Raw genomic sequence first — 24,996 nt, 5'->3', positions numbered from 1 at the left:
GTATAGCTTTTTTGTGAAGCTCTACGATCGGACTTGCATTCTCAGTGCCTCCTTCAGTTGGGAATTTAACTTTCAAATGTATCGTTGAAACTACATCTCCAATAGCATTCAACGTTGGTCTCCCCAAGATTACATTGTGGGTGACAGACTTTTTATCAACAAAAATTTAGTAATCGTAATTCTTGTTTGTGGATGTGTTCCCAATGTGATTGTTAACTCCAGTTCCCTCTACCGAAATAGATTCTCCGGAAAATCCAAATAGTCTTGTCCCACAGATTTTATCTTGACCGCATCCAACTTTAATCGTTGAAAAAGCTTCATAAGACATGATGTCCATAGATGACCCCGTATCGACCAGAACCACGTGAATATCCCCGTTTGCCACCTCAATGACTACCACAATGGCATCATCATGTGGTTCCCGAATTCCATCCATCTCTTCTTCGGAAGACTATCTCTTTCATTTTTTTGATTCTTCTAGGAATAACATGAGATTCGACAAAGACTTACATACCGGCATGCGCCTTAGACTTTGAAATTGAGTTCAAATCTAAACTTCCCAAGATGGTCATGACAGAGACCCGCCATTGAACTTCGCTGGTTTTCCTAGTGCTTAGCATTTTCATCTGGAGAGTTATATTGAAAATCTCCCTTGGGCTGATCTTCCCTTGCTGGTGGCTGGTTATCCCATCTTCTTGGCTGATCAACAACATTTCTCCGGTTACCTCCATTTCTCCTTTGAACAAAGTGATCTAGTCTTCCCTGACTGATTAATCGTTCAATCTCATTTTTTAAAATTCTGCATCATCGGATCATGACCATGATCCACCGTGATATCTGCAAAATCTATTCGGACTTCTCTCATCTGCCTTTGCTATCATTGGTAATGGCCCTTTCATAATTCCTTGATGTTGAATTCGCATTAGAATTTCCGACTTCTTCTAGTATTGAGAGGAGTATAATTTTCCTGGAATGGCCTCAAAATATCCCTTTTGAATTGACGATCAGGACCATTTCTTGGAAAATTCCTGTTATTCCTTCGATCCCTCTGATCAGATCTCATGACCCCTTCCTCTTTCCTTTTTCCTCCATTGCCATCAGTCTCCTTTCTCGCCTGAAGGATGTCTTTCATATTAGCATATTGATTACAGCGAGTTGTCAACTCCGCAATATTTGCAGGCTTGTTCATGATCGGAATTCTAATAAATGATCATTCGTCGGACCTTTGAACATAGCATCGTATGCTACCCTTTGCTTCATTCAAGTTCTTAATCTGAATTGATTCTTGATTGAACCTCTTCATGTAACTTCGAACTGATTCTCCTAATTTTTGGCGAATTGCAGCCAAATTATCAACAGTTTTGCTACTCTTCATACTACTTTGGAACCTCGACAAGAATATTTTCATCAAATCTTTGAAATCTTTAATAGAATCTGGTAATAGACTGAAGAACCAAGTTGTTGCAGAACCTTTCAATGAAGATGGAAAGGATCGACATTTTAAAACGTCAAAATTACCTGCCAACATCATAACAGAGTTGAATAGAGCCAGTGCTCCATCGGGTTTGTGCTTCCATCATACATCGTGAATACCGGAAGTTTAAAATTGCGCGGCAATGGTGCTGACATAATCTCCTTAGCTAATGGATTTTGATTCATCACTTCCTCCACTTTTTCTCCATAATCCTTGTTCGCCGGTCGCTGAATTTGATCATCCGGGATACGAAATCTTTTACCGATTTCCGATCCGTGAACTTCAGATCTACTACCTTCCGACCTTCACTGCTTCTCTCTTATCTCTCCAATCTTTGTCGCTTCTACTTTTTTTGCTTTGAATGTGACTCAATTGATCGTCTCTGGGTGATCCTCAGTCTTCAGACTCCAGAGGAATATAGTTCGGATCTTGCACTTTCTCCGGATCCTTCCTTCGAATTGATCTTTTTGGCTCACGCTTTGACCTTTGAATCCGATTCGGACGAGATTGCCTCGGCTCAGGAAAAGTTCGAGATCTTTCAGCTGGTGAGGTTGGAACTCTTCCCTCCGGATGAATTCCAATTTGCTTCATGAACGTCCTCATCAAATTTTGAGTCTCCGAGATTTGATGCTGCATACTCTCAAATCGTTCGATGTCTGATTTGGATCTAGTTTCGGACAAGATGCCACCAATGTATCCGCCAATTGCTTCTCTTGTCTTTCGAACTAATCAGTAGGACGAGGTGAATGATCTTCTACCATTCTTTGCCTCTGCCGAGTCTGCATCATCGGAATTTGTTGTCTTTGCGGAACCACTTCTCTTGTTCTCCTTTTTGGATTTACTCTCCTCGGTTCTCTTTGGCTTGTCTCTGCCATTTCGGTCGGTAATTCTTCCTCCCGCTCGGTAATTGAGCCATAGCCTCTGTTCCGGAACTTGTTCCATTCTTTCGTATTTCCCACTGGCGCCAAAATGTTGGTGCTAATTCTACCGATCACTTTGAACCGTCACCTTCGCACCGAACTCCTAAGATCTGGATTGATCTGGTTTGCTCTTCGATCAATCAACCTTTCACTCCTGAAAAAGATAGAACACCAGTAAGAAATGGAGCCGATCGTCTCGATCGGCGTGACGTCTTCGACGATTTAGTCAGTGTTGTGAAGACGATGCTTCGAGGCTCACTGGAGCTTCTAAAGTGTTCTAATGGAGTCAAATCGAGTGAATTATGATTTTGGTTGATTTCGAGAGACTTACCTCCTCGAGTCTTCCTTTCCCTTTTATATAAACTTTCCCACTTATAACACTTTTTCAGTCATGACCGTCGGATCATCACTCCTCTTTGGACGTCGCTGATCATCCTTTCTTTATTCTCTCGATCGAACCCATAAATTCTTTTATCTCACAAATCGAATCCGGCTAAGTCTGGTTAGGCCGGTATAAACCGGAAATGGATATTTTCGTCACAACAACGGATGCATCTCATTCGTTCATATCATCTGCATTCATTAAAAGACTTACCTAACACCTTAGAATCTATCTAGTTATTTAATGATTAGTACTCCTATTGGATATGTTGTGAAACTAGATAAAGTGTTAGTTAAATGTCCTATTTTGGTTGGTGAGAAGAACTTGGAAGCCAATTTAGTACTTCTCGATATGAAAGACTTTAATATCATTTTGTGAATCAATTAGTTAACAGCCCATAAAGCTGTAATTCTTTGTTCTTCAAAGAGAATTCGGTTTCAGATTTGTGGAAGTTCAGTTTTTGAATTCCAAGGTGAAAAAGGAAGAATTGGTAAGAAGACATTGATAGCATTGATGCAAGTCTGTGCATTAGTGGAAGATGCTTCATTTGAAAGCAAGGTTAAGGAAGTGAAGAGAATAGAAGAAGTCAAGGTTGTCCGTGACTTCGTTGATGTCTTTCGTGATGATCTATCGGGGCTGCCCCCTAATAGGGATGTTGAGTTTTCTATTGATCTGATCCCTGGAGCTGCTCCGGTATCTAAAGCTCCGTATAGAATGGCTCCTACCGAACCGAAAGAACTACAAAACCAGCTGAATGAGCTCTTAGATAGAGGTTTTATACAGCCTAGTGTATCACCTTAGTTTTGTTTGTAAAGAAGAAGGATGGTAGTATGCGTCTATGCATTGATTACCGCGAGTTCAACAAATTAAGCATCAAGAATAGATATCTCAGCTGCCGGGATTGATGACCTCTTCGATCATTTGAAAGGTGCAGCCATGTTCTCAAAGATTGACTTGAGATCTGGATATCACCAGTTGAAAGTGAAGTCAAGTGATATTTTCAAAATAGCGTTTAGAACAAGATATGGACATTATGAGTTTAGAGTCATGCCTTTCGGTTTAACTAATGCTCATGCTATGTTCATGGACCTCATGAACCGAGTATTTCATGATGTGCTTGATAAGTTTGTGATAGTTTTCATCTATGACATCTTGATTTATTCAAAAAATGAAGAAGAGCATGTAAGGCATCTAAATTTCACTTTGCAAAGACTGCGAGAAAAGAAGCTTTATGCTAAGTTCAGCAAGTGTGATTTTTGGCTCAAAAGGGTAGTCTCGGCCATGTGGTTTCAGCTGAAGGTATTCGTGTTGACCATGAAAAGGTACAAGCGGTTGCCGATTGGGAAGGACCGAAGACTGTGATAGAAATAATAAGTTTTCTTGGATTGGCGGGATACTACAAAAGGTTTATTGAGAACTTTTCTAGGTTGGCTGCCCCTATGACAAAGCTAACTATAAAAGAAGAGAAGTTTGTTTGGTCTGACGCTTGTGAGAAGAATTTTCAAGAGTTGAAAGATAGATTGACAAGTGCCCCAGTTTTGACTATACTTGATGACTCCGGCGGTTTGACAGTCTATACCGATGCGTCAAAGATTGGTTTGGGTTGCATGTTGATGCAACATGGTAAAGTCGTAGCCTATGCTCCTTAGAAATTGAAGGATTATGAGCGGAATTACCCCACTCATGATTTAGAGCTTGCCGCAATTGTCTTCGCTTTGAAGATTTGGAGACATTACCTCTATGGTGAGAAAATTGCCATTTTCACGGATCATAACAGTTTGAAATACTTATTTACCCAAAAGGAGTTAAATATGAGACAAAGAAGATGGTTAGAATTGGTCTCTAATTATGACTATGACATTCTGTATCACCCTGGTAAAGCGAATGTGGTTGCTGATTCTCTTAGCAGGAAAAGTAAAAGAAAAGAATTTGATTTGAATGCTTTGAGTCAACCATTGTTGTTTTCAATTTTGGAATTTGGTTTGGAAATTGTCCCTGAAGGTTCGAATTTGTTCTTTCTGCTATGTCGGCAAGATCCACCCTTAGAGACAGTAATTGTTGCTCGCAAGCTTCTTATCGGGAATTGAAAGAGAAGATTGAGAAGATTTCTTCAAATCCTTATTTGGATCCTGACTTTGGTATATCTATGGACGGTGCCCTACTGTTTAAAGGGCTAGAATGATTCAAATTGAGGTGGGTTTTCTCCTACAAGTAAATCAACAAGTCTAGATTAGAGAAATACCTTCGAAATAAGACCAGAAGCGCATCAAGTACTTCAACTAAGCTTCCCTTCTTCTAGGTGCAGTTTCTCACTGAACACTAACAATGCATCCAAGTAAGGGGCATCACTGTCAATGTCCATGGGCTCGGAATCTAACACCGAGTCTTCAACTAAGAGGGCCCACAAGTCTCTCCTTCTTCCACTCCAAGTCTTCGGACCTACAAACATCAAAGGTTCCGGGTCAGGGTCAGGGTTAGGATAGGGCTGGGTTTCATAACATGGACCAGACCAATCAAAGTCATTGCATACTTTGACACGAGTGCATCTTTTACCATGCTTTCCCCTGATATCCTCCCTCCTGATTCTTGGAAGACATGCCATCAACCTCTCCTGGCAGAAAATGGGGAATTTTTTTCTGTAAATATCATCACTAATAACTTAAGATAAAGCTCTTTCCAACCCTTGTCCTTCACCACACCGTATTAGGTTCGCATCTTCCAAGCAAGGATTTGCTTATTGGATTTGATATCCTTAGCAAATCATCCTCTCTTCGGTGGGGCCAATCTGGTCTTACCTACAAAAAAACAATTCTTGCCTTGGACCACAATACCCAGGCTTTTCCTTACACTTCCCTTGGATCATCTTCGACAACAATTCTTACGAGATTGCGGTGCCTCCAATTATATAGAATTCCTCCAAAATGTGACCATCCTCTTTGGCATAATCCAGCATTCTACATTTGCCTTCCTTTCAAGAAAAATGAAGATGTAAACCTGAAAAAGGCAAGTCATTCTGGAATGAACCCTACACACCTTGTTATGGCTCAGCAAGAAATTTAGCAGTTATTAGCCCAACAATTGGTTGAACCAACTACATCACAATGGGCTTGTGAAGCATTCTATGTGAACAAGCGAGCAGAGCAAGTTTGTGGAAAGCTTCGTCTTGTGATATGTTCCCCTTGCCTCATAGGCCGACACTCTTGGCCCAGCTATCCTCTACACGAGTTTTTAGCAAGTTTGATCTAAAAGCAGGATTTTGGCAACTTGGTATCCATCCTGAAAAATGGCACAAAACAACATTCTGCATTCTAGGTCACCATTTTCAATGGACAGTCATGCCCTTTGGCCTCAAAACAGCTCCTTCTCTCCTCCAAAAGGCCATGCTAAGACTGTATGCATCTCTTGAAAGCCAAGCTCTTATATACATTGATTACATCTTACTGTTCTTGGACAATCTTGAAGCACATGAGCAGTTGTTAGAAAAGTAATACCAGATCATCACAATAACAGGTGTCATGTTATCCCCCACAAAGTTCACTTGGCAACCTCCTCCATTGATTTCCTTGGAGTCACCATCGATATGACTCTTAGACTCTTCTACCTCATATTGGAAAACCTCTTTTGGATTCCCTGATACTCTTACCATTTCTCAGCTCCACAAGTTTCTTGGCATTGTCAACTACATGACAGAATCCATTCCTCGCAAAGCGGAGTACACATAGTTGTTGTACGGCCAATTCAAGAAAAATGCCCCTCCATGGACTGACCAGCACACTGCAGCAGTTAAGAAAATCAAGCAAATTGCTCAAAACCTCCCTCCATTGGCAATTCCTTCCACAGGTACCCGCATTCTCCAGACAGATGCAGTGACAAACTATGGGCAGCAGTTCTCTTGAAAGAAATTCAAGGAAAGAGACAGGTTTGTGGTTATAAAAGTGGCCTTTTCACTCCATCAGAATAGTCCTACCACAGCACATTCAAAGGAATCCTTGCAGTCAAATGTTGTATTGAGAAATTTCAATTCCATCTCATAGGTCATACTTTTCTGATTGAGATGGATATGACAACATTCCCTCATATGCTCCAATTTAAGACAAAAATATTGCCAGATTCTCAACTCCTCCGGTGGGCACAATGGTTCAATAAATGGTCTTTCACAGTCAAGCATGTCAAAGGTAAACAGAATGTACTAGCACTCTCCAGACCTTTGAAGCTACCTCCAGACATCCAATATGTTCTCCCTCTTTGTTTCCCCTTCACCCCTGGAGCCTCTTCTTCTCGCCCCCCTATATCCTCAGTCGATGACTCGTTGGACTCGTCGGATGACAACATTAGTCCAGCTCATCTTCTAATCTCCCTCCTCCCATATACAGTGACATCTCTCGTCATGCTATTATTAGCCATTTCCGATCTACTTATTAGGATACTCTTGCATCTTTTGTCTCTCGGTTTGGGATATCAAAAGAGGTTCAAGTGTTTTCCAACTTACCCCTATCTCACTCTATTTAACATCCAGTATACCTATACATTTGAAAAGGAGTGCTATGTGTTTTTTCATAATCTCTTTGTGGTACATAAAATAGCCCTCTCTTGTTATGCACTTGCCCAGTATCTTCGAGAATGTATAGGTATGCTGGATGTTGAATAGAGTGAGATAGGGGAAAGTTGGATAACCTTGTTGAAGTCCCAAAAAACCCCTGCCATTATAGAAATAGGAGTAGAGCTTATGGGCTGGAGTTTCTGCAACTGTTGTTGTTTGTACTAGAGTTGAGATTCATAAAATCTTTTCTCCCTTTCTTTGGCTGCCTAGGTAGAAGATACTGCTTGAACATTTGGATTCATGACAAGCTGCATAAGTTCATTGTGCAATTGTTCAACTTTACTTTTCAAGTACCTGAGATCATTGTTGATCTGCATGAGTTGCATGGTGATATTTTCTTGGTAAGAAACAATTTTCTGTAGATACTAGTTCTGAAAAGTGCATTTTCTGCTTGCCAATTAAGAGCTACTTCTAAGGAAGAATTTTCAAGTCTGTGGCCATCTGGAGGAATAGTGTTAGGAGGAGTAATCTTCCACACATGCTTTCGTTGTTGATCATCTTCAAAAGTATCAGCAGGAGGAAATGACTTGCTGATGGAAGAAGAACTGCCATGCATCATAAAAGAATGTGGTGGAGAAGAAGGTATGGCTGCTGAAGTCGGGCAACATCCTAGTAAGCATGGTTTTTTGGAACCATAAGCCACAATAAAGTGGTATTTACCATGTGATTCGCCAAGGGGACCCACATTAGGACATCCTTGGCGGTAGCGCTCCCAAAGAGGATCATGCTTCCGAGGTCGGGATCTGAGTCGGGATTTAGAAAGTTCCAGTTCATTGTCCTCACCAAGGCAATCTGAACAGTCACAATCATCAAAGAACTTGTGACCAGAAGGAGATTGGAAAGCATAAACAGGAGACCCATCAGATGAAAAGCTTTAGCAACCGAGATAATTGAGGCTTTTGAGGGAAGTCCATAGGAACAAGCATAAAAGCCATTGGCTTAGGGAATTTGATATCCGTCTGTCCTTCTCTAAGTTGCTTGTATGTTGGATTTGTAGAAGTTAAGGCCAAAGGCTATTCAGGTTCAGCATGACTAGCCTCACAATTTGTAATCCATGAATCAGGAAGAAGTTGTAGAAGCTCTTCACGCAGAATCTGCCGAGGCACTTGAGTGGCAGTAACTGTCACATCCCCCAGCCGGTACCCTAACTGGCATACCCGGGTGTGTGATCCACAGCCCCGAAGATCAAGTACCGAGGAAATCATCCTCCCACATATGCAATAACATAATCATGAACAGATAAAATCAAGTATAATATTATAAATAAAAGATCAATCAGGAAGTAAATAGCAGTATAATCAGAGTGTGGAAATGATACCAGATGTAAACACACTCCACAGTTACAGCGGAAATGTAGTATGTAAGTCTAAAAAGAATTACAACTGAGTTTAAAGAAAAGCAAGGAAAGAAAATCAAACTAAACTACGAGTTTTCTATCCTATAGATAACATCTTCAAAGTAATGGACTTCATCAATCCAACAGAGATGTCCCAACCCTACGTTACGTCTAATCGTAGTACACAACTTGATCGCCCGAGGAATCATCAGGGTTATCTTCATAGTTGCCAGTACCTTGTGTGTATTACGCTTCTTCGATTTGCGCTTCATCATCTGTTCCTTCATAGTAGTCACTACCTGTAGAATAATCTAACAAAAAGATTGTACAAAAAGGAGTGAGTATGAACTCAGCAAGGCAAGTTAACTAATAACAACATAAATAACATACATCAGATCATAACAAGATGCAATGCAATATAAAATAGATAATGTATGAATTCATCTAAACTCTATGTATGCTGGTCTCTATTGGTAGACATGCCTTAAGTAATAGCACCATACTTCTTTGGGAAGGTCACAGTCACTCGGCTCCGGTTGGTAGTGGGTCCGTCATCCCTCTCGGACAATCCATGGCTGGGGGTTAAGTCATCGCTCTCTCACATCACCATTGGTCTAAGTACTGGAGCATGTCAGGGTTAAGCCTAGCCCAATGCAAGCCATCTACTCAATTATATCAACTCAGATCCATATACGTCCATTCCTCCCCTCTCGGGATCCTTTTCGCTATCCTTCACACTAGAGTCAGCGTATTCCCTCTCGGACTACGGACTCATCAACCCTATAGGTCATCCACATATAGTAAACGGGAAGCTCTCATCTCTTCTCACGGATATAACTCACTGGTCTTGAGCGCCCATGAGCCCAAGTCTATCCATATGCAACCCTACCCATAAATGGCCCCCACAATGTGATTCCCGTACTCTCACGGATATAACTCACCGGTCTCGAGTGCCCGTGAATCCCCATTGCTGCCACGGGTCGTTCGGTCTCAATACCCTTCCGAATCGGATCTGATATAACGAGACATCCTAGCCAAACACTGCTAGACAGCCCTAGGTATGACAACCAATGATTCGGGAAAGCGTTAATGGGCAGCCTAGGAAACATCCCATAATATTTCCGGTATTGTCCAAGGACAGAAGTGTCAAAAGGACACCCCTCAATCCCAAACCATACCTAATCAAACACATTCTCAGATCAGTCATGACATACAAAATCAACAACTCATCATACAAAGAGAATGTAAAAGCATAATCCAATCATTAAACCATATACAATAATAAGCATTTCATATTATCTTGAATAATGAAAAAGAGTACATAAGTGAAGTGCTACTATACTTACAATAGTACATCAGAAGTATAAAATATAAGAACAGTAAGTAAACTCAGAGTTTCTTAAAGTAGAAACCAAAGAGTACGCAATCTATGTTATTATGAAATAACTGTCCTTACCTTGATTATCGTCGAAGATAATCCAAAGATCAAAGAAAGAGGCTCCAAACTTAGTAAGTAGACCCCTAACAATCATAGATACAACATTAGGAAAGATGCCTAAATGATCAGAGAGCAAACGAATCAAACAGAGCAAAAAACAAAGCTACTGCCTTCATTGGTCTACTGACCCAGTCGACCATTCGAGTCAGTACGGAATTGTAAAAACTAAATCAATCATAACTTCTTCGTTTGAAGTCCGATTGATCTGAAATTCAAAGGGGAACTTCCTAGAACATATTAGAACTATATAGGAAGGTAAAATCATCAAGTCAAGGTCAAAAGATGGGTTCTTGATTTGAACCAAGAAATTAGTGTTTCAATCTTATGGCTCTCATGAAAAGGCTAGAGTCACAAGATGAAAGGGAATAATTGCTTAGCAATTAGATAACAAGAAGGTCATTGAAAAAGTTTAGATTAACATAAATATAACCCATGTGGTTACCCTCACATGGGAGGTTACCCAAGGGTTCCAAAAAGATCGTACGAGGATTAAGGTTTCAAGAAAATATTCAGGGTTAGGGTTGGTGAGAAAATACTCAGTCAAGACAAAAATCGTATGCTGATAGAAGAAGGTTAGATTTGGAATTTCAAGTTGGTGAGAACGTTTTTCTAAAGGTATCGCCTATGAAGGGTGTAATGAGGTTTAATGTTAAAGGAAAGCTTAGTCCTCGTTATATTGGACCTTATGAGATTCTTGAAAGAATTGGATCAGTTGCTTATCATTTGGCTTTACCTCCGTCACTCGCTGAGACTCATAATGTATTTCATGTTTCAATGCTTCGGAAGTATGTTGAGAACCCAGATCACATACTACAACAAGAACCTGAAGGACTTTGTGCTGATTTATCTTATAAGGAAGAACCGGTTAAAATCTTGGATAGAAAGGACAAGCAGTTAAGGAATCGAACTATCCCTTTGGTGAAGATTCAGGTGGAAGAACCATACCCCTGAAGAAGCGTCTTGGGAGAAGGAAGAAGATATGAAGGAGAAGTTTCCTCATCTTTTTGGAAGTTCAGGTATACTTTCAATTTCGAGGACGAAATTTCTTTTAAGGAGGGGGGAATGTGAAACCCGACCCTAACCTTAACCCGGATACTCTTCGATTGTAGGTCCGAAGACCCGAAGTAGAAGTGAAAGTCAACTATGGGCCATATTGGTAGATGATATAGTGTTCGACTCCGAACCTATGGAGATTGAAGATAATGCCCCATACTTGAAGTTAGTGTTGGATATAGAGAAGAGACTGCACCTTGATGAAGAGAAGATTAGTTGATGACCTTAGAACTTGGTGGGATATGATTTAAAGCCATTTTTCCATGCTAGGTATGTTATAGAATATGTGTTTAAAGTTTCGTTTGATTCCGAGTAGTGGAAGACCCTCAAATCCCTATTTTTGGCTTTCTGTCAACCTTGGGTCGAGTGCTCAATGCTACCCAGCCAATCGACCCAGTGTTGCTGAACTCGAACAGAATCTTCTGTTTTGAGAATCTTGCTATATATACCCCATGACTTCGTGATTTTAGTATCCCTAGCCTCCATAACACCTAGAGAACGAAGGGAAACCATCTCCAAGCCTCCAAGAGTGAAGGAGAAGACCTAATCTTGAAATCTTGCAAACTCTCTCTCTTGTTCTTCAATTAAAGGTTAGTAATCTATCTTTTATGTTAGTGATTTATTCTTTCTATGATCACTCTCATCTTTGAACTGAGATTATGATGAAGATGCTGCAACCTTGTAGTCATATCTTTACAATCTCTTTTCGTTCTCTTGTACTATGATCATCTCATTCATTCTTAACATGATTCTTATGATTTCTTTTTAAACTATGATAATATTTCCTATTTTGATTCATTCTAGCATTATAGATGCTTCTCTATGATTATTCATACCTCTGATCTATTGTGTTCTTGTACTAGAATGAGATCTAATCATCTCTAGTTCATCTCTTTCATTCATAGCATGTTTCCAATGAAAACTATGATTTTTACCAAAATAGAAACTATGGTTCTAAATTAGGAAGTAATGTTTTAATGGTGGTTTGATGTCTAAATTATGCTTTCTAGGCTTAGACTACTGTGTTAGACAATCCCTCCAAGTTTCGTCGCATTCCGGTTTGTGTAGCATAGGTTTCGGATCAAGATACCCTTTTTATTTTTGGATTTTCCCTTGGGTAGATTGCACAGGTCGACCGGCCAATGCTACCCAGCCAATCAACCCGCAACAGTCAGAATTTGTTTTCTTCGTCCGATTTGATTCGAATCATGCTTATTCTTTTAGGACTACTTCCTAATGATTGTGTGATGCTATTTTAGGGTTTATTTGCTAACTTTGGATTCATCCTCTTGTTCGTCCGGAATATCTCGGATCTATTTAAGGTAAGGAAAGTTGTTACCATATTAACATAGATTTGCATAGATTTAGTTTCTAATTTGGGAACTACTTAGATTTGCTATTGTTATGTTAGTTTCTATTATGATATGAATGCTGCAAGTACATTAGGATGTTATTTCTTTAATTACTTTATGTACTTGATTATGTATGAATACTTACTCATGTATGTTTCCTTATTTATTTAATCTTGTTTTATTATACTCTTTCATATGATGTGATATTTGTCGTGGATGATATGACTGAATTATGATTGTGATTGCTTAGGTATGATTTGGGATTGGGGAATGTCCTTTTGACATTTTTGTCCTTGGACCTCATTGGGAGTAGTATGGGATATTTCCAATGTTGCCCTTTGACGCTTTCCTGGATTATTGGTTTTCATACCTAGGACTTGTCTAGCAGTGTTTGGCTAGGTTATACCCCTGTTATATCAGACCCGAATCGGAAGGGTATTGACACCGAATGACCCGTGGTAGCAATGGGGATTCATGGGTGCTCAAGACCGGTGAGTTATATCCGTGAGGGGACATGAATCACATTGTGGGGACCATTTGTGGGTAGAGTTGCATATGGATAGACTTGGGCTCATGGGCGTTCAAGACAGGTAACCAACCCGTGAGAGGACATGAGAGCTTCCCGTTTACTATATGTGGATGACCTATAGGGTTGATGAGTCCGTATTTGAGAGAGTCGGATACGCTGACTCTAGTGTGAAGGATACCGGAAAGGATCCCGAGAGGGGAGGAATGGACGAATCTGGATCTGAGTTGATATGACTAAGTAGAAGACTTGCATTGGGCTAGGCTTTACCTTGACATGTGCCAATACTTAGACCAAACGGTGATGTGAGAGAGAGGTGACTTAACCCCTAACCATGGATTGTCCAAGATGGATGAAGGACCCACTACCAACCGGCGTTGTGTGATGAGACCTACCCAAAGAAGTATGGTGCTATGACTTAAAGCATGTCTACCTATAGAGACCAGCATACATAGAGTTAGACTCATACATACATTGTTGCCTCATATCATATCATCTTATGCTTTGTTTGTGATACTATGTTATTTATGCTATTATGGAATAACTTGCCTTGCTGAGTTTCTTTGAAACTCATTCCTTTTTGTACAATATCTTTTGTTAGACTATTCTACAAGATTTGATGGCTATGAAGCGCAATATGAGGAAGCGCAAGATGAAGAAGCGTACCATATGCAAAGTGCTGGCGACTACGAAGATTACTATGAGGATCCCTCAAGTGGTCTCTCTTGTTACCAGGATTAGCCCTACTGTGGAGTGGGAGCGTTGAGCATCATCGATGAAGTCTATGTCTATGTGGACATCCTTTATAAAGTAGAAAAGACTCTAGTTTAGATTATATCTTTCTTTCTTGTCTTTAGAATCGGTTGTAATCCCATTTGATTTTCGAACTACATTCCGCTGTACTCGTGGAGTGAGATTCCGCCTCACTCTACTTTTGATTTATATATCTATTGGTATCTTTCCGCACTTTGATGAATATCTCGTTACATTACCTTGATTCATTTAAATAATATTGTTAACATTGATTTAGTCTTGTTCTTGATTATATTTGGTGAATGTGGGAGTTTGATTTCTCTAACTACTGGATCTTGTGGACTGTGGATCACACACTCGGGTATGTCAGATAGGGTACCGGCTGGGTGGATGTGACACATGTGCCCCTTTTCTGAAAGCAAAGATGGAAGTGATCAAGTAATGAAAGTCCGAACTCATTCCAAGCTATAGGGCTAAAACTATCATTATAGGGAAAACCCTTCCACACTCAAGGACCTTTTGTTTGAGAACAACCGTTAACTAGATCCGCCGTCAAAAGATCATAGAGGAATCCATAAGAAAACTCAAGGAGCTACTGGAGATCAAAAAATGCCACAGATTTAAACCCTACACCTTGTAGCTTAAGAAATGCAAGGAAAGTTAGAACATAATGAAGGAAAGAAAGAACAATATGCTATGCACACCACCCGTCACCAAGTCAAGCAGCAAAGCCAACCGTATTTGGTTATGTGGTCCGAATATGAATGCAATTGTCAAGGCTTTGATACCAAACTATGAATAAAAATGGTTAGATAATCATTGGTTCAAGTTTCATCCAACTTACCCATATCTCACTCTATTCAACATCTAGCATACCTATACATTAGAAAAGGAGTGCTATGTGTTTTTTCATAATCTCTTTGTGGTACATAAAATAGCCCTCTGCTTCTCTTGTTATGCACTTGCTCAGTATCTCCAAGAATGTGTCCGCTATAGTTATCCTCCTCATTACTGGTACCAACCCGCTTATTCGTACACTAGAAACCGAAGGATATATATGCGAAGACACGAGGCTTATCTTGCTAAACTTCTTGCTAAACTCCAATCTCTCGAAGAGTGGCTCCTCTTTTTTGAATCACACCATGACAAACAAGCAATCGTTCTTTTCCATCTAGACTCGGAGCACCTTCATCCAGCTTTTCATCCTGATCCAGCCCTCCAGGACCCAAGCTCCCAAAACCATTTCATGTTCTATAATGCTAGTCATTCTATTTACATTGTTCTAGACCATGACCTGTATGCACTTCGTGGCGATGAAAATCATTGTGAGGAATGGCATGAGTTTGATATGGTTGAAATTAATGGCATCAATTCCTCCAATATCCTAGCTCAGTTGTTTGGCCTTGAAGATGCATGGGAATTGAATCATGTACTCAATGATCCCGATGTTGGGTATATACTCTCTGTTTGGCATGAGATCGGGTGGATCATTACGATGATTTTCGGGAAAGTCCGTCTAATGATGATTAGGATGACTGGGATTTAGATTCTGATTAAGCTCGTGGTATGAGTCATGTGTACATATGTGTACCGTATAAAGTGTGTAATGAGTCTATATACGTTAAAGTGTGTAATATAGAATGTTATGTACGCAAGCAATGATGTCATGCATGATGTCATGCTCAAAATATCTCATTGCATTTCATTTGAGTGTAGAATGAGTTTGCATTTCATTCTCCTTGCTTTATAAAAGGAGACTACTAGTGTGTAAAAGCAAGGTTTTGAAAATATTAGTAAAGTGATTTTTATCTTGTGGGTTATTCTTATCTTCTTCATAGTTCTCTGGTTTCATATTATCCCGAATGATTATCTAACCAAGATGCGGATGCATATAGCCTTGCAAGAGCCACCTGCTTAATGAGATCTAGAGATATATCAATAACAAAATATTGCTCCTTGCCGAGTGGAATCCACATGGAATTGTGAAAAACTGCTAGCTTGGACTATTTCTTTAATGGTAGGGTTTTTTAGGACTTCAACAAGGTTTTAATAGTACTAGATCCAGGAGTCTTGGGGAAAACGGAATAGGGATTGAGAAAAGGAAAGTTAGTGGGATGGATTTGGTTTGCAGATAACACCTTTTCTTGATCAGGGACATAGTTAATTTCATACAAAAGATTGACCTTAGGATTAGAAGAAAGAGAAACAGGGGGGAAAGGTTAGACGACAAAGAAGAAGAAGAAGAAGAGACAGCCTTAAGATAAGAGATGCAAGAGATCTTGAACATGAAGATCTAGACTAGCTAATTGAGAAGAGTCATGTGCCCCTTTTCTGAAAGCAAAGATGGAAGTGATCAAGTAACGAAAGTTTGAACTCATTCCGAGCTACAAGGCTGAAACTATCATTATAGGGAAAACCCTTCCACACTCAAGGACCTTTTGTGTGAGAACAACTGTTAACTAGATCCACCATCAAAAGATCATAAAGGAATCCATAAGAAAACTCAAGGAGCTATTGGAGATCTAAAAATCCCACAAATCTAAACCCTGCACCTTGTAGCTTAAGAACTGCAAAGAAAGTTAGAACATAATGAAGGAAAGAAAGAACAATATGCTATGCACACCACCCATCACCAAGTCAGGCAGCAAAGCCAGCCGTATCTGGTTATGTGGTCTGAATATGAATGCAATTGTCAAGGCTCTGATACCAAACTATGAATGAAAATGGTTAGATAATCATTCAGGGTAATATGAAACCAAAGAAACGAGAGAACTATAAAGAAGATAAGAATAACACAAAAGATAAAAATTACTTTACTAATATTTTCAAAACTGAGAGACAAGAACTACAAGAGTATCCTGATAAGTAGATCGGCAATGGCTAATAATAGCACGATGAGAGATCTCACTGTATATGCAAGGAGAGAGATTAGAAAGATGAGCTAGACTAATGTTGCTATCCGACGAGTTCAACGAGTCATCATCGGAGGATACAGGGGACGAGAAGAGGAAGCTCTAGGGGTGAATGGGAAACAAACAGGGAGAAAAGGTTGGATGCCTGGAGGTGGCTTCAAAAGTCTAGAGAGAAAGTATGCTAGTACATTATGTTTACCTTTGACATGCTTGACTGTGAAAGACCATTTACTGAACCATTGTGCCCACCGGAGGAGTTGAGAATCTGGCAACATTTTTAGCTTAAATTGGAGCATACGAGGGAATGGTGTCATATCCATCTCAATCAGAAAAGTATGACCTATGAGATGAAATTGAAATTTCTCAATACCATGTTTGACTGCAAGGATTTCTTTGAATGTGTTGTGGTAGGACTGTTCTACTGGAGTGAAAAGGTCACTTTTATAACCAGAAACTTGTCTCTTGCCTTAAATTTCTTTCAAGAGAACTGCTGCTCATAGTTTGTCACTGCATCTGTCTGGAGGATGCGGGTACCTGTGGAAGGAATTGCCAATGGAGGGAGGTTTTGAGCAATTTGCTTGATTTTCTTAACTGCTGCAGTGTGTTGGTCAGTCCATGGAGGGGCATTTTTCTTGAACTGGCCGTACAACAACTATGTGTACTCCACTTTGCAAGGAATGGATTCTATCATGTAGTTGACAATGCCAAGAAACTTGTGGAGCTGAGAAATGGTAAGAGTATCAAGGAAATCCAAAAGAGATTTGCCAATATGAGGCTAAAGAGCATAAGAGCCGTTACTAATGGTGACTCCAAGGAAATCAATGGAGGAGGTTGCCAAGTGAACTTTGTGGGGGATAACATGACACCTGTTATTGTGATGATCCGGTATTACTTTTCTAACAACTGCTCATGTGCTTCAAGATTGTCCAAGAACAGTAAGATGTCATCAATGTATATAAGAGCTTGGCTTTCAAGAGATGCATACAGTCTTAGCATGGCCTTTTGGAGGAGAGAAGGAGCTGTTTTGAGGCCAAAGGGCATGACTGTCCATTGAAAATGGTGACCTGGAATGCAGAATGTTGTTTTGTGCCGTTCTTCAAAATGGATACCAAGTTGCCAAAATCCTGCTTTTAGATCAAACTTGCTAAAAACTCGTGCAGAGGATAGCTGGGCCAAGAGTGTCGGCCTATGAGGCAAGGGGAACATATCATCTACAAGGAAAGCATTGAGAGGTTGGTAATTGATCACAAGACGAAGCTTTCCACAAACTTGTTCTGCTCGCTTGTTCACATAGAATGCTTCACAAGCCCATTGAGATGTAGTTGGTTCAACCAATTGGTGGGCTAATAACTGCTAAATTTCTTGTCGAGCCATAACAAGGTGTGTAGGGTTCATTCCAGAATGACTTGCCTTTTTCAAGTTTACATCTTCATTTTTCTTGAAAGGAAGGCAAATGTAGAATGCTGGATTATGCCAAAGAGGATGGTCACATTTTGGAGGAATTCTATATAATTGGAGGCACCACAATCTCATAAGAATTGTTGTCGAAGATGATCCAAGGGAAGTGTAAGGAAAAGCTTGGGTATTGTGGTCCAAGGCAAGAATTGTTTTTTGTAGGTAAGACCATATTGGCCCCACCGAAGAGAGGATAATTTGCTAAGGATATCAAATCCAATAAGCAAATCCTTTCCTGGAAGATGCGAACCTGATACGGTGTGGTGAAGGACCAGGGGTTGGAAAGAGTTTTATCTTAATGGGGTTCTTAGTGATGACATTTACAAAAAAAGATTCCCCATTTTCTGCCAGGAGAGGTTGATGGCATGTCTTCCATGAATCAGGAGGGAGGATATCAAGGGAAAGCATGGTAAAAGATGCACCCGGGTCAAAGTATGCAATGACTTTGATTGGTTTGGTCCATGCTGTTTCTTGGATGGTTACAGGGGCTAAGGGAAGGATGACAAACGTAGATTTGCATGATACTCTGGGTTGAGAAGGAAGGGAGGGAAAATTTGATTCTGCTGGAGAGGTTACCTAATACATCAGTCCTTCTTCGCAACCAGAGGTAGAAAGTTTTGAATCTGAAAGATCTTCCGGGAGATCAATCATAAAGAGTGTTGCATCATCATCTTCATCACAGAGACTATAAAGAGATTCAACATCAGCATCAATATCATCTAAAGAAGTAGAATTGAGGAGGAACTGATGAACCATCTGGATGAGCTTTTCTTTCTTTTTCTTGAGGTCTTTTCTAGGGCAATGTTTTGCAAAATGACCTTTCTGTCCACAGACATAACATTTTTCGGAAGTCTTCCCATGAGATTTTTTCTTTCGAAGAAACTTCCAATGCCTGTGGGATTTTTTCCAGAGAATAGGTCTATCCTTATTAGATAGATGCTTGTCATACTGAGAAGAATCTGTAGTGATCTTCTTAAAATGAGACTTCTTCTTGGTAGGACACATACAATTAGAGTCTTGCACTTGATCTGAAGGTGAGAAGTATTGCATGAAGTTCCAAGCTTAACTTGTCACATCCACCCAGCTGGTACCCTATCTGGCATACCCGGGATGTGATCCACAGCCCCGAAGATCAGTAGTTCAGGGACCACATCATCCACATCGACGAAAACACAATCATGAGCAATCAATATTAAACTAACAATTGATAATCATAGAATTTAGAAATGAAATACCAAGGATAATCAGAGTACAGAAGTAAATATCATATCAGATAAATTAAGAAGGCAGTGGGCGGAATCCACTCCTTCAAATAAGCGAAAGTGAGGTCAAAATTAAATAAGTACAAGTCTCAAGTTATGAAATTTAATTTAAGGTTATTACAATTCCTCTGAGTTTAACTGTCACAAAAAGGGGGTGGGTAGCTACACATAAGTCTACTCCACAATAAATATGTTCTCTTCGATAGTGAAGACCTCGGAGACCCAATATGGTTGCTCCCATACTATCCCAGGGCTAACCCTAATACGCCGGAGGATCTGCTTCGGTACCGTCACCGAAGTCTTCATTGTAGCTAGCCTCCGGATAGTAGTATGAGGCATCCGGGTCTGCCTCAGGGAACATACCATTAGAGTAATCACCTGCAGAGTAACCTAGCAAAAAATTGCAACAGAAAAGGAATGAGTTCAAAAGAACTCAGCAAGGAAGTTATTCCACAATACATGAGCCACAAGATAATCATAAAATAATGCAGATGATATGAGACATATAATGCAATATGATTCTACTCTAAGTATGCTGGTCATCTATGGTAAACATGCTTTAATTCATAGCACCATACTTCTTTAGGTAGTCTCAGTCACTCATCACCGGGGGGAATTGGGTCTTGCATCCCTCTCGAACAAATCCATGGTTGGGAGTTTCGGTCACCACTCTCTCACATTGCCATTTGGTACAAGTATTGGCGCATGTCAAGGTAAAGCCTAGCCCAATGCAAGTCAGCTACTTAATCATATCATGTCAGTTCCAGATACATCCATTCCTCCCCTCTCGGGATCCTTTCTGGTATCCTTCACACTAGAGTCACGGATATTACTCACCGGACTCATCAACCCTATTGGTCATCCACAAATGGTAGACGGGAAGCTCTCATGTCCCCCTCACGGATCATTTCACCGGTCTTGAGTGCCCGTGAGCCCAAGTCTAGCCATTTGCAACCCTACCAATAAATGGCCCCTTTCGGGTAACCGCAATGCAATTTATGTCCTCTCACGGGGTGGTTACCAATCTTGAGCGCCCACAAATCCACACTACTACCATGGGTCATTCGGTCTCAATGCCCTTCCGAATCGGGTCTGATATGATAGGGACATCCTAGCCATACATCTAGACAAGTCCTATGTATGTCATCCAATAACCCGGGAAAGCGTCGATGGACACCTTCGGAGAAAATCCCATACTATTCCCTCCGATGTCCAAGGACAGAAGCACCAATAGGGTACTCCTCAATCCCAAGTTATACTTAAGCAATCACATGCCCAAGTTCATCATATCAATTCACAAAATACAACATCATAATAAACATTCGATTCATGACGTTGACATAAGTCATCATATATTGAAATTGATAAACATGATAAGACATCGAAATAAAATAATGTAAACACAAAGCTACTGTTGAAAGACATATGTAGCAAGTCTAACATGATAGGAATATGAAATAGAAACTATGCTCACTAGGTTAGGAACACCAAGTCAAAATTCCATGTCCTATGTAATTTTATCGATAACTATCCTTACCTTGAATTGGAGAAGAGAATGGTCCAAGATCACAAGCAAGTGGCCCAAATAGTCTTAAAACCCTAAACAAGCATATATGAAAGGTTAGAGAAGAAATCAAAACAATCGGAGATCGAACGAATCAAAACTAGGCAAAAGTTGCTAACAACAACTCTGTTGGTCGATACATTTGGTCGATAGTATCGACCAACAAGCATCGACCAAGAAGATTTCGGACAGCAAGCTGGCTTTTTGGGTTTTGGCCCAGATTTGGTCTTCCGGGTCTCGGATCAATACGAAACTTGGGGGATAGTCTAAGCACAACATAGGGACACTAATTATCAAGAATTTAACATAATCCAATGGTCCATTTAGAAATCCCCAAATTGATTCATCAAGGTCAAGAGTTGTTAAACATGGCATTAGCTATATCTTAATGCAAATTGGGGGAAAACATAGGGGATTAGATAGGGAATCACTTAGAAGCAACATTGAACTCATATGCAAGGTGTAGATTAGGTTAATCATAGGCTTCATCTCAGTTTTGGTAAATAAAGCAAGTTGGTGAGCAATAAATCATGGAAATGTGTAGTTAATGATCATGAGGTGAATAAATCATAGTCATATCGGTGAAAACATCAATATATGAGGTATAGAAGGCTCATGGCAAGGTGTTTGCAAGGTTGCAGCACCTTGGCCATGGTCCCAGCAGTAAAATAAAGAAAAGATGAGTGAGAAAGTGATTAGGAGAGAGAGTCATACCTTGAGAGTGGAACAAGAAAGTGGAAATGAGTGGTTGGCAATGATTAATGGAGTAGATGCTTCACCAATACCAAGGAGAAGTTCTTGAGAGGCTCTTCCACGTTCTCAGATGTTCAAAACGCTAGAATAGGGCTCCAGTCTCGAGGAATAAATAAATAGAAAAGAATATTCCAGAGAATCTTTAAACTTGGGTTCAGCAAACCTGTTGGTTGATACATTTGGTCAATAGTATCGACCAAAACATGTTTCTGCAGAATTTAACAGAAAAGTTCAGCAACTTTAGGTGTGAACTTGAAGGGCTATACAAGGTCAAAATTGCATGGGGTTTTCTCCTACAGTTCACTCAAGAGGTCTAGTTTTAGGGAGTACCTTCGGATTATGCAGAGGAGTCCGTTTGATATCTCAACTGTCTCACTCTTCATCAGTGCGCAGATTCTAACTTAACACTGACAATGTGCTCAAGGAAGGAGCAGCATCATCAATGTCCATATACTGGAGTTCCGACACCACATCATCAACCAGCAGGGCCCATAAGTCCCTTCTACCACCACTTCGGGTCTTCGGACCTACAAACACAACAATGAACGGGTCGGGTCAAGGTTAGGTAAAAGCTGGATTTTACATAACTTGTGTTTGCTACCATTGCTGCAGGAATGTATGATGTCGGCAGAGCTTATCCAAAGAAGATAAGATAGCTTGGTAGAGCTGACCAATGGAGCTGGAATTAGTGGTTTGACCTTTTGCTGCAAGATCTTTGAGAGCATCTGTGCCAAGTGGTTCAAGAAATGAATTCACAAAGACTTGCTTACGGTTTCGGTCATCAAGTCCACTGAGGACAAAGAACTTGGGGAGTACGCTTGTAATGTTTTGAAGATCTTTCTTGTCCAGGGAACAACATTTCATATTGAGGAAATCTTCTCTTTCTTGAACATTTTGTTCAGCTAAATCACCAAGAAATTGACTGTACAGAGCAGAGATGAACTGCGACAGAGGTAATTGAGCCCATTGTAATTGTCTATAAGCACCAAGACCAAGATACCATTCTCTCAAAGCACCAGTTGTACGAGTTAGAAATTTACAAATGGTTGTGCTGTCTGAAGAACCCTCATGTAAACGTTCTGCCGTGAGGCAAGCATAAAATTCTTGAAATCGAGAAGGCCATTCTGTAACTGGTATATCATCCAAAGTGAAGAAGTGCTTTGGCTCATGGTTTCCAAAAGGAGTGTATGCAAGTGTGAAGAGTATTTTCTGAGGGGTTGGCATTTGATCTTTTGGTATAGAGTCATCCACAATAGGATCAGAGGTGAAACCATCTGGATTGGATGAAAATAAGTGTTTCAAAATAGTATATTCAGATATTTCAGATTCATGCTCAGATTCAAGTCAAATGGGCTAGAATATACTAGTTGGGTAGAAAGAACCATGGGTTCGGGAGTTTGGACAACAGTCTGAAGAAATGAGGTTAACACATTGGGATTAGTTGGGGGGTTCAAAAGATCCACATGAAGGGGTGTATGAGAGTTTGGAGGTGGTTTTCTTTTTGCCAGGTTTCGTTGTTGCTCACATACTTCTAACAAGAGATCTGTAGCAAATTCTCTTTCATTAGAAGGAGTTGGAAAATCAAAAAGTGAGGGAACTGGAGTTGGGGGAGCTTGTTGGGCAAACTCTCGCAAAAGATCAAAAGACGGATAAGATTGTGAAATCCAGCCCAAACCTAGCCAGGGCACCCTATCTGTTTTGGGTAAAGAAGGGTTAGTTTAAATGTTTGACCTTAAAGTTGGACCTTGATTTGATCTTAGCTTGTTGCTTGTAGACCCTTTTGGTTGACGATTTGGTGTCGGAACCCAAGCCCATGGACATTGTCGATGATGCCCCTCACTTGAGAGCATTGTCAGTGTTAGTTTTGAATCTGCGCACCGAAGAGGGGTGAATTAGTTGAAATACCTAATGAACTCCTGTGCCCAATCTGAATATATTTCCCGAAACTAGACTTCTTGATGGACTTGTAGGAGAAAATCTCACTCAATTTGACCCCATATAACCTTCCAAATCCCTGTCCGAAGTTGCTGAACTATGTCTGTCAAATCCTGCTTGCGCATCGAAGAAGATGAGCCTATTTGGTGAACCTAATGAACTCCAATTCTTGATCCGAAGGTATTTCTGGAAACTAGACTTCTTGATTGACTCGTAGAAGAAAACCTCACTCAATTTGACCTTGTATAGCCCTCCGAATCCCTGTTTGAACCTTGCTATCCTGATTGGTCGACTCATTGGTCGACTGGACCAGTAGACCAATCCAATCGACCAATGGTGTCTGAATTTACCAATTTGGTCCTGTCTCCTCTATTTAAGTCAAATCTCGGGATTACTTCGCCTCCTATGCCTCCTAAGCCTCTGGAATGAGTTAGAACCCTAATCTAATCAATTCCCTTGCATTCCTTGGTGATCTCTCACAAGACTTGAAGTAATCTTCTTCCTCTCGCATCAAAGGTATGTCTACTCTCTTTTCTTTCTTCTCCATCTCTGATTTTCTTTCTTTAATCTGTTCTTGGCTGAGATCAGGAAGAAGATGATGCACTCTTGCAACCATCCACTCCATGATCTCATCTTGTTCCTTGAGATCTATGATCATCATCATGATCTCAACCCCACCCAAGATGGAATCTTTGAAAACCCTAACCCTAATCCTTTGAAACCCTAACCCGGGTGATTATCCGAGAACCTTTTTGGTAACCTCCCATGTGAGGGAAACCTCATGGGTAATGTGGAGGTTGATCTAAATTCAATATTCTTTAATTCTTCTTGTTGTAATTGGCCAATCATCAATTCCCTCCCTCCCGTGATCTTAACCTTTTTATGGGAACCATAAGGGTGAAACCCTAATTTCTTGGGTTAGATCAAGAACCCATCTTTTGACCATGATTATCTTCCCATAATGTTTCTATTAACCTAAACAAGATTTTCTTATTATGTTCTTGATTGAAACCATTCCCTTTCTTCCCTTGGATCATAACCTTTTCATGAGAGCCATAACGGTTGAAACCCTAATTTCTTGGGTTAAATCAAGAACCCATATTTTTACCATGACTTGATGATTTTATCTTCCCATATGATTCTAATACATCCTAAGAAGTTCCCCTTCGAATTTCGGATCAATCCGACTTCAAACGAAGAAGTTATGGCCAAAACAGTTTT

This window comes from Hakea prostrata, chromosome 7 (assembly GCF_041222555.1).
Source record: "Hakea prostrata isolate BN-2017 chromosome 7, UWA_Hpros_2, whole genome shotgun sequence".
Classification (NCBI taxonomy): domain Eukaryota; kingdom Viridiplantae; phylum Streptophyta; class Magnoliopsida; order Proteales; family Proteaceae; genus Hakea; species Hakea prostrata.
The sequence above is the reverse complement of the archived record's forward strand: the minus strand, read 5'-3'. Positions refer to the sequence as shown.